Consider the following 17,601-nt stretch of genomic DNA (forward strand, 5'->3'; position numbering starts at 1 on the left):
TCGCCTCTTGTGATGATCTTCTTCACTTGAGGAATCATCCCATGACTTTATTGATGTGAGGGCTTTGTTCTTGCACGCCTTCTTCTTTGCCTTGGGTGTGGGCTTGTTTGGACAAACTTCCACAAAGTGCCTCGACTCGCCGCATCCATAGCATCCTCTCTTTCTTTGCTCGTTTCTTTGATTAGTGAAAACGAGGTCTTGAATTTGGATGGGCACACCCTTGACATTGAGCCTTACGATCATCTTCTCCACATTTTTGATAAGTTTGATTGATTCTTCATCGAGGTCAAAGGTGGAGGAGGAAGATTGATCATCATCACTTGATTCTTGTTCATCATCATCATCATCCTCATCTTCTTCTTCTTCACTTGAGGAGCTTGAGCTTGAGCTTGACTCAACTTTCTTGCCCTTCATCTTTTTCTTCTTGCTACAAGTGAGAGCTTTGCCTTTGCTTGATGAAGATGCTTCTCCTTGACCCATCTTACATGACATTTCAAATGCCACTAGCTTGCCAATGATAATGCCCAAGGTCATGGTGCTCAAGTTCTCCATGTTGTGAAGGATGGTGATGATGCTTGCATATTTCTTTTGTGGTAGAACAGAGATGATCTTCCTCACGATGTCCGCATCATCTAGCTTTAATAATCCTATTGAATGGAGCTCATTGATAATTAGATTCAATCGAGAATACATATCACGAACAAGCTCATCATCATTCATAGCAAAGGAATCATAATTTTGCTTAGCTAGACAATGTTTTTGCTCACGGACATTACTTGTGCTGTCATGGAGCTCTTGGAGTTTTAACCAAATTTCATGTGCCGTATTTAAGGTGAACACTTGATTAAACACATCCATGCTAAATGATTCAAACAAGCAATTCTTAGCTCTAGCATTAAAATGCATTTCTTTTTCGTCACTCTTTGTGGGCTTTTCGGGATTCTTAATGGGTTTCATCCCATCACGAGTGACTCTCCATACACCTAAATCAACCGTCTCAAGGTGGCAAGCCATTCTTGCTTTATAGTAAAGGAAGTTAGTGCCATCAAATTGTGGAGGCCTAGCGGTATCCATCCCAACCACTCTACAATAGCGTCGGCTCAACGGCGGTTAAGCCAAAGGTCCAAAAATGAGCCAACCGTCTCTGATACCAATTGAAGGGACCATGACGCCTAAGAGGGGGGTGAATTAGGCAACTTAAAATTCTAGCTCTAAACTATGGCCTCTTTTTATAACCCTAGCAAAACCTATGCAAAAGATAAACTATCTAAATGTGCAACTACGGTTTTGCTAGTGTGTTGCTATCTCTACCGCAAAAAGGAGTAATACAATTAATGTAGATGCGGAAGCTAAAGAGCAAGGTAGAGATATGCAAACTCCTGTCGACGACTCCGGTATTTTTACCGAGGTATCGAGAAGCGCGCAAGCTTCCCCCTAATCCTCGTTGGAGCCCCTCACAAGGAATCCCTCACAAGGGCCAAGCTCCCGGTTGGGTAACTCCATGGATAGCCTTGGGCCTTCCCCACGTGCAAGTGGGTCTCCGATGTGCCTCTCGGCAAGCCTCTCCCGGAAGCTCCCCGCCGTCTTCACTATTAAGCTTCTGGCCAAAACGCCGCGGGCCTTGTTCCCTTCGGTACACGGTGGCGGCCACACCACAAACACGGTTGGTGTGATCTCGCAAGACTTCAAGCCCCTCTGATGTACAACACTTGTGCTCGCAAGCATGGGTTGGCAAGAGGTATGCAAACCTCACTAAACACTAGGCATACACCTAGAGCAAGCGCATAAGCGGTGGTCTAATCAACCTAAGCACTTCGCAAAGCACTTATGCTAATCACCTAATAAAACACTAAGCACTATGCATGTGGAGATCACTAAAATGGTGTACCAACACCCTTGGTATGTTTCCTCAGCTCCACTACTCTTAAATGGCCGGTTGGGGGTTGTATTTATAAGCCCCACTGAGAAAGTAGCCTTTGGGGATGGATTCCCGCGAAACTACTACTGACCGGACGCTGAATCGTCCTGACCGGACGCGTCCGGTCGTCCCGACCGTTGAGCCGGCAAAACACTGATCGGACGCTGGCCAGCGTCCGATCGCCTGCCACCGGACGCGTCCGGTCGCAGATATGCTGCTCTAGAACCTTTCTGTACTCGATCGGACGCTGCGTTTCTGCGTCCGGTCGGTTGCCGCCAGCGTCCGGTCCTTGCGTCTGGTCGCCTGGCTGCCGAGCCACCGGTCCAGCGTCCGGTCGCGCTTCCAGCGTCCGGTCGCCTCTGCGAGCTCGTTTCTTCGCGATCTTGCGTACGGCTTGGTTCCAATCTTCATGCTTGGACTTTGCTTGATCTTTTGGGTCTTCTCTTGTGCTCCTAAGGTCTTGCTTGAGGTGTTGATCATAGGATCATCACGTCGCCTTCGTCCAAGTTACGTCTTGCACCCTATTGAACTACAAAACAAACACTTGCAAATTCATTAGTCCAATTTGGTTGTGTTGGTCATCAAACACCGAAATCCAAAGTAAATGGGCCAAGGGTCCATTTTCCTTACAACTGCCACATAGGAGGAGTACAGCTACGTCATTTCGTTATGTAAGTTTGTATATATCAGTACCTTTAGTATGCAATCTATGTACTGCTTGTGTTAGGACATCAGTTGAGAAAGATGTTATGGTAGCGTCCATTGTTATTGTAAAAATTTCTCTTATTTGTGAACGTGATTTATGGATGTATTGATTATCTGTATGCTTTGTGTTCAATAAGCTATTAAGGGCCCAACTAAATTAGTAAATATTGTGAAAACAGATGAAATTTTGTCACTGTCGGATGTAAGCGTCGTTCATTGTTTTGTTATCACCACCGCCATTGGTTGTGCAAACGTCCAACACCTTCGCTATACGTATGATGCGGCAGTGATAAAAATGTATCACCGCTGAATCGTTTAGTGACCTGACACCGACTAAAGGATCATCAAAGGCAGATCGTGCTGCAAGGCGAAGGTGACCATGACCTTTGGATTGACAGTTCATATGCTCAAGCGACAGTGATGTTTGCCTTGACATAGATGTCTCGGCCGTCGAAGTGATGGTGAACCCGCACTGTAGACAGTCGGGTCGAAGTACAAGGCGACTGTGCTAGTGACCACTACACAAGTGGTTGATGTGGCCACACGATGGTGATGTTAGCCTCGACACAGACAGGTCATTGACCAATGTGGCGGTGTTGAGGTCCTTCACAGTCGGTTGTTAGCCGACCGTGATGACTTTGACTATCACCATCGAGTGTTTACTGCCGAGGCCGAAATCCGGCTGCGATGGGGGGTTGCGAACTGACTATGGTAGGTCTGCTGTAGTGTAGTGCATTCAATCCTTACACTGGGTTATTTGAGTTGAGTGCTTCATGTAAGTGCAATTTCGGAACCTAGTGCCTATATATAGTGGAGATGGGTTGTTACTGCACCCATTCGTTGGAGGTTTCTCTCTCATTTTTATGGGTGAGAAAATGCTAGGGTTAGAAGAAAATAGGAGACTCTTTGTTCTTGGCTAGGAGGGGGCTGTAAATGAATGTCTCAAGTTAATCTAAGTATTGTTCTTGTACAAGTTTGTTCCCCTCTCTAAATCTAAAACATGTCATTTGAGGATTTTTTTAGCTATTCTTGATGGTTTTTTATCTACTGCCTTGGCTGAGAGTTTGACATGAATTTGGAATGGTTTTGGATTGTTGGAACTTGGTCAAATAATAGCTTGAAGCATAGTTCTATCCTTTTGAGTAGATCTTCTAGATTAATTCATCTTGTTGTTATGAATCTTTGGTTAAAACTTTGCATTTGTTAGATCATTTGAAAGAGAATTGCCTTTTTCTCCAAAATCTTCTTAGGCTGACATATGTGAAAATAGGGTAATCCAATTTTAAAACCAAGTGATCTAGTATTGGAAATAGGGAGATCCATCTTTCACAGAGTTTGGGTGTTTTCCCCCGTCATTTGCTCATTGGGCTTCCGCATCATGCTAATTTTGTTTCTAGGGTTAGTAGACATGTCATGACTAAGTGATCTTAGCAAGAACTAGAAGAGAAGTGTGTGTGACCTTTAGGACATAGTTTACATATCACTCGTCTATTTGTGGTTGAATAACGAGAAGTACGGTCAGTCGGCGTACATGGAAAGTCGATTGTTTCCGCAGCCCGAATACTTAAGTGCTTTCTAGATGGATACCCTATAATAATATGCTTCACCATTGGTTGGGGTTGTATACTCGCATATGCAATATATTTCATTTCCTTAACTCCCACAACTTTGCCTGCTGCACAAATAAGGTATACTACTATTTTGCTAGTACCATTTTGAATTACATTGGTTGTACCATTTTTCTTGTGTGAAAAAAATCATGATAGAACTACCATATATTAAATTACATTGCTAGTACCATTTCTAATTAGAACATGTTCAATAGGCTTTCTGAAACTCACTCTCTAAATAATCATTTAAAGAGGCATTGGAATAAAAAACGCTCTCTATATCTTTCCACCCTCCTGTAGCTTCTCTATATTTTGGGTGCACTCTAGAGAGCCAACCTCACTCTATGTTTGGCTAGTGAGAAATCTAGAATAGATGATGACAATATTTGAAGATGTAATTAGAGAATCTATTTGAGGGTATTTTTCACTAAAATCTCTATTCTATGGATATAAAGAGGCCCTTGTCTCTTGGAGTTGCTCCTACTGGAGAGAGAATTGAAGGGTTGTTCTGGAGAGTAGTTTAGAAAGTCTATTGTGTTTTCTTTTGTTTTCTACATCTATACCTAATAATAAAGCGGTAAAATTTCTCTCCACCTATTTTTTGGTCCGGCCATCCCTTAACTATTTTGTGAAAGTAGAAAACCGCCTATAGCCCTTCTCTTTATATAACTAGGAATCCTAATCCTAATCCAATTAAATCTCTTCGATTTTGAGTGAATATGAATCTTAATCCAAATAGAAAAATATAATAATATGGACAACTAGGAATTTTAATCAATTAGATCTCTCCAACTCTGGTAACTAGAATAGGAATCTTAATCCAAAAGCAAAAAAATATAAGAATAGAAATCTAATTAAGAGGAAAGAAGGGTAGAATTTCTTCGTTTCGTTTCGTTTCTTTTATGTTCTTTTTTCACTTTTTTCCGGTTTGTCCGTTTTTACTTGCTCCGAGTACGTGTTGCTTTACGTTCATTTGGACAATTTTCGCTTGGCTCTGAACATGTTCTGACTTTTTTCTTTTCTAGAATACATTATAATTTTTGTCATGATTGTTTTCAACTTAATTAGCTTTGTGTATGCTCAGTTTTTTTTCTCGTGGATGTTTTTACACTAGCTCGATTTTTTTTATTTTGTTTTCATTGTTTTCTCCACCTGTTTTTTTTTTGTGTTCTAATAAATATAATAAGAGTAAAAACAAACAATAAATAAGAGATCACAGCCATTTTAATCTTTGACTCTTTAAGAAACAAAGATTTTTACCACTAATTAATTTAATTTTTAACTCGAACTCATGACCCGTGCTACAACTCACTACGTATTGGATCCTGTTGCAATGCACGGGCATGTTTGCTAGTTTATGATAAAGATCCGTGGGGAGAGTCTCTTGGAGATACTATTACAGGTTTAGGTACAATTAACAAAATTATTTTGGTCTATATGTCACAGTATGAATTAGTATCTACTCCTGTCCTATGTAATATATAAGATAATGAAGCATTAAAAATTTGTCTCAAATTATAAGGATTCTAAGTGAATTAATTCTTGCATACTAATTATTAACATGACCGCCTCATTCACATGTGTACATATCATTAATGTCCATCATGGATCCAACTCCATGCTTAAAGTAAGCAAAATATCTCACTCTAACTAAGGGTCACATCATTTTTGTTTTACCTTGTGTCATGTCATAAAAAAATTATGATACCTTAAATTTTAGAATAGAGAGAGTATATAGAGAGATCATAGAGTGCAAATAACTAAAACTCCCTGTAAATTTGAAGACAATACATAAATATGTTAAAGATAACATACCAGAAGTTGATACTTTGTAAACGATCACACCATTCATGCAATCTCTCGGTGTCAACATAAAGTGATGATGCCATGATTTATGTTTATTTAGTAGAGGACCAAAATTATCGGTTAACACAACCTGTGAGTAACAAAAATATTTGCAGCAGCTTATTAACATGAAAAGATGGCTAAAAGGGAAATAAAAAAATTAATATTTAGGAACAGTATCGTTTACACGTATAATTTTGATTGCCTTTTCGAGAATTGGTGCTTATTCAAAATGCACGGTCGATCTCTGAACTTGTCTCAGAGTGTCATTCAGATCCCCAAACTCTTAAAATGCATTTTTGGTCCTCAAACTTGTCTTTGTATGTCATCTAGGTCCACACTTTTGAAATGTTTTTTTGGGTCCCTAGACTTTGTCTCAATGTATCATCAAGGTCCCTAAATTTGCGATATATATTGTATCAACTAGGTTGTCCAAATAGACCTGATCCACTACGCACCTTGACACCATATGCCACGGCGGTTAGATCCACACCTTATTCTCTTAACCAGGATAGGAACTTAATGGCAAAGTAAACATTCACCTACTACCTCTTCCGCCTAAGGAGCACTTGTTTTGACCTTGGTGCCACCACTACTGATAATGTTGTGGCCTTCTATACGATGGATGCTGATTGTACAGGTTGGGGATTGTAACACCAAGGAATACATAATGCATAAATATGAAATTTAATGTGGATTAAGGAAATTTATAGAAGGTTGACCAGACATACTGGAGAGAGGCCAAAAGTTGACTTTTTAATTTGTTGCTCGGATGGATGGATGGATGGAGAACATGGATGCATAGAGCGCATCGAATACTTTCCATTTGACTACTTATTCGTATTAATCGGACTTTGGGTCACTAAGTAATGGTAATTGCAAGAATTAAATAAAGGAAAAAAACAAAGCTACAGCAGCCGCACTGCTACAGTATCCGACATGCTACAGTTAGAGTTTGTTTAGATCTAGATGATATACTATGACAAGTTCATGGAACTAAAAATAAAATTTTGAGAGTTTCGCCGGATGACATCCAAGACAAGTTTGAGTACATGAAAAGTGCATTTTGAGAGTTCAGAGAACTTAATGACACCATGAGACAAATTCAAGGATCGTTCGTGTATTTTACTCTTCTTCAAATCATTTTGTGTTTCTCTATTTATTATGCACAGACCAATAAAAAATGGAAGGATAGGGGCAGCCCCATCAATCAGTTTAAGGTAGAAGGTATCATGATTTTAACCTAGGTTTGCTTAGTGAGCGGGTTGGGCTCTACTGCATGGCGCGCCTCTCGCTCTATTAAGCCATTCTTATTTTTGTTTTACTTTCAACTTTTGTATCTATTTGAACTTGTGTGCTTGGCTGTGTTCAATCACTCACAATTAGATTGATCCAATGACCTAATCGTCTTTTTGCCAGGCGTGTCGCTTTGAACAGGTAGTGGTCTTATTAGGCTTAATTTAACGCACGGTGAGACAAATATTTATGGGTACTATATTGTTGGGGGCCCATATGCCCTGTAGGGGCCCTCTTTATTCGCACAACCATTACCTCCCTGTGCGACGTGAGCCGAAGTATTTGTGCTTACGGGAATTCCACAGGCCAACTCTTGCTCGATCCGGAAGGGCTTACGAAATGTGGTCCAGCGGCATTGTGAAACCATCTTTGGAAGTGCTCCAAAGAGAGAACCTAGGACACAACACCTCCAGCTTTCTAAAAGGAAACTGAAAGATACCTTCGGGGCATTTAGGATCAAGAGTCCTCAAGAATGAAGGGATGGGTCACATGAGCCCCATTCTGTCTGCAAGGAAACGAGATTCTGGAGGGCGAGTGAAAGCAATGAGGTGGCCACTATTAGCCTAGGAAGACAAATCTGATCGTATGGATTTGTGCTAAAAGGACTCAAATGCCCATATGACACTAGGAATATGCCAGGGGTCTAACTCTAGGGTAGGAATGTTTTGGTCCGGCAACTATAATATTGGCACTATAAATAGTGCCCCCTGAAATAAAGCAGACACAGTGAATCTAATTGGGAATCACACCACCTTATTCTTTACTCTCATATCATTTTTTGGGAGCACTATCCAAGACTTCAGTGAAGGAGAAAAGATATTTTTGACACTTTATACAAAATATTAATGAAGCATAGAGACACTTCTTGCTCAATAAAATAACATCCACTCCTCTTGCGTGTTGAAGAAAAATTGTAAAATACTAGACATAGAGTATGTCTCTTCTTTTAAGCTATTGTGAAATCTGCCTGATGTTCTTTTGAAGACAGTAATGTATATGATTATTTATAAGCATTCATACCATTTTTAAGGCAAATTCATACCTCATACATATTTTTATCCTATCAATATATAATACACATAAATGTGCATAATAACTAGTACACATAAATGTGCCTCCTGTTTCTTTAAAAAAACTCCTTATATCGTTAGATAATCAAGTCAAAATAAATCAAGGGAACATTACATAAACCTATATATGTCACTTTGATTTTGAGTTTCTCCATTATATGTGACTGTGTTGCAAAAACCCACTTGTTATTTCATCATGGTTTGATTTTTCCTACTTCAACTCATGATGTACTAAACTAGTCACATGGTTGGGTGATTACTCCAGATAGGTGCTGCATTGGAATTGGCTAATAATACACTTGCTCAGTCTAAAGATGCAAAAGGCCATGATAAAACATGAAGTGATTATAATGATAACTTAAATAATGGTGTTATACAAGCACACCAGAGACCGATTCTATGGTTACTTGCTATATCATACAATGGTGTTCTACATACCCAAAAAAACATCCAACATTCTAAATTGTTTGAGGTTACCAATTTTTGAGAGGTTTGAGTTTACTTGAAAGTAAAGTTAACCATAGTTATGGTTAATGTGTATTACCTTTCTATTTTGCCTTTGGGTGGTCCCAGTTGTGAAAGGAATATTTTAATTGAACACAACCACCACTGCACAAGTCCGTGTTCCTTGATATGATATCCTGCGAACAAAAAAGATGAGCATTCACCACCATTATATTACTAAGAATCTTACTGTTCAAGAGAAGAAGATTCTATTACTTGGTAACAAATTAGGCAATGTTATGCAGATGTAAAGAGATGAATCCGATTGACTTGCGAGGCTTAGAAACTCAAGAAAGGTAATTTATTTTCTCATTGTATCACTGGAAAAAAAAACAATTCTTGTTCACATAAGGAGGAAGCATAGTGAGAATTTTGGATTTTTAGAATAAAAATGTAAAAAATGTCTTAGATGTAGAAGTATATATTAAAAAAGAAGAATAGAAAAGGAAGAAATATATTTTTTACAGTAGTCACTAGCAGCAGGCTTGACAGATTACAGGACAAACACACAATGTTTTACTTGTATTCCTCAATTGATAAGGAAAAAATGATGAAATGAAGACAGGAGAAACAACAACATAGGACCAACATAGGATTCTTTTTTATGTTTTGTCTTGAGTCATAGATAAAACAAGAACTCGATAGTAGAAATTAGAGATGTGTAGCTTTGTTGCGCGTGTGGGTCATCTCTGGAATCATTTTTAAAGTTAATTTTTTGACAGAGATGCCTCTGCCTTAAGAGTGTGGTGCCTCTAAAAATCATGATGTATTTTGTTAACACAAACTGTATACGTCTATATGTATGAAAGGTCACACAACCTTAAGGACGTGAGGTGTGTTCCCAATAATCTTTACCTTTCTATAGTAGAGGTGGAAACAACAACTGTGGTGATGTTATGGTTGCTGGGACTTTATATCACTTGAGCTGGAAGATATGAGACACACATTTAGCCTGTGATGGAACTGGAACAAGTCCAGGTTGGTGGTAGCAATATGAATAGCTGTGAATGGATCAGGAATGAATTTGTCCCTTGCATTACTGTTTTATATACTGAAACTGATAGTCATTATTCTTAGGATACAAGAACAAGCAAAGAACACATGTCAAAGCAAAAGCCAAAAGTTGAGGTTGTTGAATGAATGAATTGTATCAGGTTTTGATGGGTAAAAGTGGAGGCACACACGTCTTAAGATGGAAAAGATATAAGCGAAGTCTAGATAGACATTGCATCGTATTAGTCTGAGTGAATTCAACTGGGAAGAAGTCAAGAAACTAATACCTCCATATTTGTAACAAGAGGGATCTGAGGAGAGTGCACTATTAGAAACATTGTTGCCATCATCAAGTGAAACGTTAACTTTTTAACACCTACCATCACCACCAATAGAAGCAAAATTTTCCTGGTTTTCAAATTAATAGCCACAACCACTAACGTTTTTATGCCCATCTTGAGGCCTGATGATGGTAGAGTAATCTCCCAGATTGACATAGTATAGCCAAGTCCTACTAGTTGATTGACAAAATATGCAAGCCAGTCATGCTCATATATCAAGTGGACTTGATATGGCTCGATCCAAAACTCCCTAAAAAATTACCCCAACGAGGAATATAATTTACTTCAAATGGCTAGGAAACCTAACCTTGCATGAAGAATACCCTTGCCTCTACATAGCCAGACCTAAATATATCACTACAGTAGATTTCTCTTGGATCCTCTCTACCAACCTCTCTTCGTTGGGAACTCATAGGTCCCAAGTTAGTAGCATGGAATGGTTTGTTACAACATATTACTAAAAGTCAGCTAGCCCAAGAGCAAGACATGTTTCATTGGAGTTTAAGTGGACAATTTTCAATGAAGTTACATTGTCAAACACTAATAAACACCGAAATCCCCAAAATTGACAAACGTTGAAAACCACATTAAAGATTAAGATTTTCTTATGCTTTTTATGGAGACAGGTAATTTTGACAAGAGATAATCTAGCTAAGAACAACTAGCAAAGCAACAAAACATGTTGGTTTTGTCACAAAGATAAAATAATTAGGCACTCCTTCTTTGAATGTTAGACATACTGTCTGGTTCATAATCCATGTGGCTTCATGTCTAACTGAACATAATAGCATGCAACATGTATTTGGCACTTGGTTAGGAGGCATTAGTAAAGAGCTAAATTCGTTAGTTCTATTAGGAGCAGCTGCTTCTTGCATTGTTTATGGCTTTGGCTAATCAAGAATGGTAGTATTTGAAAAGAAAAATATATCTTTCTCTAGTGCAGGTTATCACTTCAATTATGCATTGGTTAAGCGCTTGATCTATCAATGAGAAGCCGGCTTTAAAGATTTTTTTTGGTTGGTATATTTTTTTCTAGACACATGGATGGCGAACTGGGTTTATGGATTGATAGCCACTAGAATACATGGTCCACTCTTTGCTTTTTGGCTGTGTGCTTCTTGTTAGTCCGAGGTCAGAACTCAGAAGTACTTTTAAGGCCTTCTATCATGTAGATGTAACCAGTGTTCAAAATTTCGGTGAATTTTTGCTGAAATTTCACCAATTTTGGTAATGTTGGGGGTGGCCGAAAGAAAATTCTGAATTTTTTATTACACTAATACATGTGCTATATAACTCTAGACTCATATTTTCCATTGTTTATGTTCTATATTCTTCTACTCAATAGATGTGTAGGCATAAATCATGCTTATATTATGTTTAAATCTAAAAGTTTTAGAAAAAAATATACTTCATGTTTAAGTCTCCAAAAAAATTTGGTAAAATTTTGGCCAAATTTCGTGAAAATCGGTATCATTGGGGGTGGCTAAAAAAGTTCTAATACCGAAATTTAAAAACCCTAGATGTAACGCTGAAAACTTTCTTTACTAAGAAATGGTTAATCACGACAATATCATTTGAGATGGTAATATACTCCCTCCATCTCAAATTATAAGACATTTTGGTTTTTCTAGATACATAGTTTTTGTTATGCACTTAGATAAATGATATGTCTAGTTGCCCGAGCGGCTCTGGCTCTGCGTGCTAATGTGCACTACTGTATGTTCCTGTAGCACTAGCAAACTGACTCTAGCTCCTGTCTTTGCCTATGAAACCAATAGAGCCAGCAGAGCTGCGTTTTCCTGGTTCCTCCGGCTCTGCGCGGTGCTACAGTGCTAGAGCCAGCGCCGGAGAGAACTTGGCCAAACATGCCCTTAGATATACACTATGTCTAGAAAAGTCAAAATGTTTTATAGTTTGGAACGAAGGGAGTACAATGTAGGAGCGCTACTTCTTGCTTTGTTTGTGGCTTTGGAGAAAATGGTATTGTATTTGAAAAGAAAAAATATGTTTCACTTGTGCAGATTATCTCTTCAATTATGCATTGGCTAAGCGCTTGGTCTATCCACAAGAAGCTGGCTTTAAAGTTTTTTTTTTGTGTTGTGGTAGCTTGGCAACAGTTGAAGCAGCCGGTTAAGTATATCTTTTCCTAGACACATGGATGGCAATAGGTCCACGGATAGATAGCCACTAGAATACATGGGTCTACTAGCTCTTTGCTTTTTGGCTATGTTTCCTGTTAGTCAGAGGTTGGAACTGGGAAGTATTTTTAATGCCTTGTATCATGTAAATATAATGCTGAAACCTTTCTTTACTAAAAAAATGCTAATCATGACAATATCATTTGACTGTAATGTAGGAGTTTAATTCATAATATTAACCACTGTTGTAGACTGTAGTTAGTGTATATTCACCTCAGTGCTTTGGCCTTTGGATGGTTGTTTATTCCAAAATTTCTTTAGGTGACTTTGTGTGATATAACGTCATACAACTCCTTGACCGAGAAAGAAATTTTAAAGCTGAGGATTGTGCTATTTGCCAATATATATTGTTTCTCCAGAAGCACACACTTCTTGATATGATCCTGCTGGTAAAAGGTGAGCAGTGCACAGACACTATTATTACCAGCGTTAGGTAATCATGAAACAAGAAAGAACGATATTATTACCTTGTGCTAAAACTTGATAATGCAATGTGGATGACAATTCACAAGTGATCGTCGGATGACCTGCTGGGCTTCAGATTGAATGAGCTGGTATAATTTTTGTTTGTTTGTTTGGTATTTCAATTTGTCACTAGAAGCTATTAATTGCTAGACATGGAGGACGACATTATCAAACAAATGAGATTAAGAATGATACTGTAAGAATAGCATTAGTTGTAGCATAAGAGAAATGAAACAAAGAATGTTTTTTTATTTTTTTCTAAAAGATCACGAAGGGTAAAAAAAACAAGGGCTGAAAACAACATGAGCTTGAAGAAAGCTAATGGAAAACAACATGAGCTTGAAGAAATAGAATGATTTTTTTCTTTAATTGGTTGTAAGAAAAATGATGGACAATGCAACGGTATAGGAATCAACCGATATTTTTTCAAAAAAAAACACCATACATATGCCAATTAAAAATGCTATTGTAGATATGAAAGAACAAAACAAAGAGTTCGTTGATTCCTATACCGTGGTGGTGGTGATGGGAGGTTTTTTTTTTTTTGAGGAATCTGGAGGGGCAGCAGCCCCTACGGCAAATTTATTAAACAGAAACCAAATCCAATTAGAGACAGAGAAGCAAAGACAAAACAAAAAAACAGGAAAACAGGCTACAGAAGAAAAAAAAAAGAAACTAGCAGGCGAAAAACAGGCTGGGTGGTGGTGGTGGGAGGATCTCCGGAGGATGGATATTTTTTTTTTCTCTTATTAGACACTAGCCGTTAGGAACCTAAATGGAAGAGATTTAGCATGAGAATAAGAAGGGGCTCTAATATGGCAGCAAAACGGGTAGCTGCGAAGGGGAAAGCCACCTGTCCACTGCAGTACTCTCTTATATATAGTAGCAGAGGGGCAATATTCCCTAGTTAGGACAACACGCAAAGGAGAAAGGATCTATCTCTCTAAGGCCTACTTTGGCAGCAGTCTTCCCCGCGTGGAACCCGGAGATTTCCCTGGGCCAATCTGCCCCGGGCCAATCAACCCCGGGCCAAATCTTCGTGCTCTTTGGCAGCCGACCAACCTGAGGATCGCAGCCCGCTTCCCTTCGTTTTCCACACGGAAGCAATCCACGAGCGATGAGGCCGGGAGGGTTTCCCCGTGCATCCCCTCGGCGAGTTGCGACCGCCCGCGCACGCGCAGCTCTTCCTCTGCTCGCGCAGGAGCTGCAAGTCGCAAGGCCGCCGCTACGGCATCCGGCCGTTGCCGCCGCCCCGGCATCCTGTCGCCGCCTCCCCTCCGCCTTCTTGTCGCTTCGGCTCACGCCAATGGTGAGCCCTCCTCAGCCTACATCTCTGTGCCTCCCGCTAGGGTTTTGGGTTTCTTGATCCTCTCTTCTCACAGACTGTTTCTCGTAGATCCTAGGGCCACCGCCGGCTCGATCTCGAGTTCTCGACCACTGCTCCGTGACTGCCCCCGCTTGGCCGCCTTGCCTCGTCCCAAGATCTGGTGAGCCTCCTCCTTGTCCTCCCTAGATCGAGCTCCTGCGACTTGGATGTGTAACTTTTACTCATTGGATGTGCTTGTAGTAGCAAACTGAGAATACCATGTTTTGTCTGATTGTTAAAGAACTGCCTTAATCAGCAGTGCCTGCGACTTGGATGTGCTATGCTGAATTTATTTAAGCTGCAGTGCCTTAATCAGCGATGCTATGCACGCATGAGGTTTATTTAGCATGTGTCAGAGAGCAAATTCTCTTGTTTTAATTAGCTCAATAGACTGTGAAGTTTGTTCCAACTTCCAAGTTAGTTCAGCTGCTCTCAACTCTGATGGTCACATGTTTGAGTCAGTCAGTTAGCTCGGAATTTTCATAGTGTGCCTCGCAATCGCAAGGTTTAGTACACAAGATGCTGCATAATAGAGTTTCTGAAAATTAAAGCCAATGTTTTTTTTGTTTGCTGTCCTGGGATCAATTCTGTGACAAGATTACCAATTCTCTCGCTCAAAAATTTGAATCATGTTCCTGTAGTTCCAGCTCCTAGGGAGTCGTAGATTTCTGGTTTCGTGAACTAGTGTTGTCGCCATTACAATGTGCATTTAAATATTGCAAGGTATGTTCCTTTCTGCATTTAAATATTGCAATTCTTGAACACAACCAATTGACTGGGTGGTATGATATGTTCTACATATTTATTTTTAGATGTAGTTAATTCTTTGAGCTGGTATATCTCTCATAGTTGAGGATTGATGTGGATCTCGTGCAATATATAGTAGGATAGCAGCAGCTCTATAAAATTCTCATTGTCATGTGCATGGTTGTGTCGGACTGCATGATTATAAAAGCGCCAGTTCAGTTTTGACCAGCCACTGCTAGAATAGATGCAGCTGACAAGAAGTGAAGTGGTAGTGCTACTGAATTGTAGTACTAATTATACTACTGTTATATGTCTCATATTGCTTGTAGATGAAATTTATCCTCCAATTTGGTAATCTGAAAAGTTCCTTAGGGCTCTATGAGTCCACGCTCTACAAGTCCACGCAGTTCTTAGTGCTCTGTTGCTGGAGAGGGATTTCAGTTTTGTGTGTAGGTAGCACTGCTCTGTGCAGGGATGCTATCGGTTTGGCACCAACCTTAACAATGCATTATCTTTGCTTTGCTCAGATAAAATGGATATGCCTCACAGCACCTTGAAGACCTGTTTCAGTATTTGGTAGGTTCCCCTCCAGTCCTCCACAGCATTGAAGTTTTATGTTATTATCTACATGTTTCTCCTAGCTTAAGAATGTTATCAAATCCTATCATGACTGATAGCTGTCTTATACGTACATGTAACTAGATGTATTCCCTGAGCGTTGCTGTGGGAATTGGACAATGAAACTTGGGTGGTGGTTAGATGGAAGTAGGAACATTGCTTAAAAAAGTTGTGGGATTGAAATAGGTCCAATGTTCAGAAGCATTTCGTCTAAACAAAATTACGAAAGAGTCGATTACACCGATTATTAACACATGATATTTTCATATATATACGAAAGAGAAATGGTAATCTGAAATTTCTGAGCTCAAGTTTTGGTAATCTGACATGTCTAAGCACAGTTGTCCTTTATGGTGTCCTGTTACTGCTGGTATAGTTCAGTAGTCCTACTTCATCTTTTTTTATTTTGGCACAATGAATTGATGTTTATTCTAGTGAATTTCTAGTTGGAGTAGACCTTGTTGTCATATCCTGTTGTCATTTTCGGCTGATTGATCTAAAATGGGAAGCTTTGTTCACTGCACTTGAAACAAAAATATACAGTTCATTATTCATGCAGCCAAAGAGGTGTAATTACCAAGTCTGATTTATCTCATTGCAAAATTGCAGAATCCTTAGTGGAAGCATTGCATGATTTGAGATGAGTGAGGTGATACTTGAGTGCCTAATATATTCTAGGCATGACCCTACATTATGACATTTTTCTTTCAGATATGACATGCTAAGGACTTATCTGGTCTTGTTTGTTTCCGACATGCCATTCTTTCATCATTGGGCTATTGAGGCTGCCATGTTTAAGGGACTTAGAGAGCCTCAGTTGTGAAGGTGCCTCGACGAAGTCCCTGCTAGAAAAACCGCACTACGGCACTATGAGAAAACTGCACAGTTATCTGAATTTGGGGTGTGTTGAATAGATTATTTCAACCATTGTGCCAACAAGAACCCAAGCATTGTCAGTTCCCAGTAGAACTTTACATTTTTTATATATGTTTATGGACTAGTTCATATAACCTCTGGGTTATGTCTATCTATTGGATGTAAAGGATGGAAACCATCTGTATCAATGCTATTATGACTTGGCTTTCACTAGATTTTAGATGATAGTTAGACATGATTTCAGATTTGAAATATTATTTATGTATTTGTATAGAGACTTATTCTGGAGATTTTCATGGTTTTGTGGTTCTAACATTGATCTGTGGTGAATTTCTTATATTATTTAACTTTTTCTGTTTTTCTTGATTTTTTACGATTTTTTTGAGACATTGTTTTCAATTCTTCAATGGTGACAAGCAGCTCCAGAGAAACCAATCAGCATTGGCTGAACTCTTGCTCTCGTGAGTCCTCACAATGGGATGCCAAACAACCACGGGAAAACTCCCCCCATACCTGGATATCTCCTCAGGGATTGTGGCCGGAATCAAATGTCCAAAAATATCAACGCGCGTGGTTGTTTTCCCTGGGTTTATTCACCCGTGCTGCCAAAGTAAGCCTAAAAGATATAGAGACTACAGCTGAGAATAATGAAGGAACCTATCATACCATGTTCAAACAATAAATGATAACTTGTATGTTTAAAGAACATGCATCTAGGGTTCGCACTACCGGTTGTGACGCAATTATCGAAGGGGCAGGTAGGAATGAAAATCATCAAAATTTAACCAGAATTTTCAAAGCTCTAGGAAATTTTGTCTATTTTTAAAATATAAATAAATATAATCCAAATAATATACATTTAGCGAAGTTTACTGGTAGGAGCGAAAATGCACGAAAATCATGACTTAAAAGTAAAAACCAGACTGCCAGTGTAAGAAGGGGCAGGTTTTTCTCTGTGATTTTTTTACTACATCTTCTGATTAAAAGCCTTAATTGTAGGTTTTAAAGAACGAACAAGAGTAATAAAAAACCAATCTTTTTATGGTCGT

At 39.2% G+C, this 17,601-nt stretch overlaps 1 long non-coding RNA gene across 1 annotated transcript; it reads left to right on the forward strand.

Annotated features, from left to right (window-relative positions):
* Positions 1-13,957: 13,957 nt before the first annotated feature.
* On the forward strand, positions 13,958-16,796 carry LOC136498555 (uncharacterized). Its single transcript, XR_010769653.1, has 4 exons — positions 13,958-14,254; positions 14,342-14,432; positions 15,586-15,634; positions 16,286-16,796. It is a non-coding gene; the product is annotated as an uncharacterized lncRNA (long non-coding RNA).
* Positions 16,797-17,601: the final 805 nt, after the last annotated feature.

This window comes from Miscanthus floridulus, chromosome 12 (assembly GCF_019320115.1).
Source record: "Miscanthus floridulus cultivar M001 chromosome 12, ASM1932011v1, whole genome shotgun sequence".
Lineage (NCBI taxonomy): Eukaryota > Viridiplantae > Streptophyta > Magnoliopsida > Poales > Poaceae > Miscanthus > Miscanthus floridulus.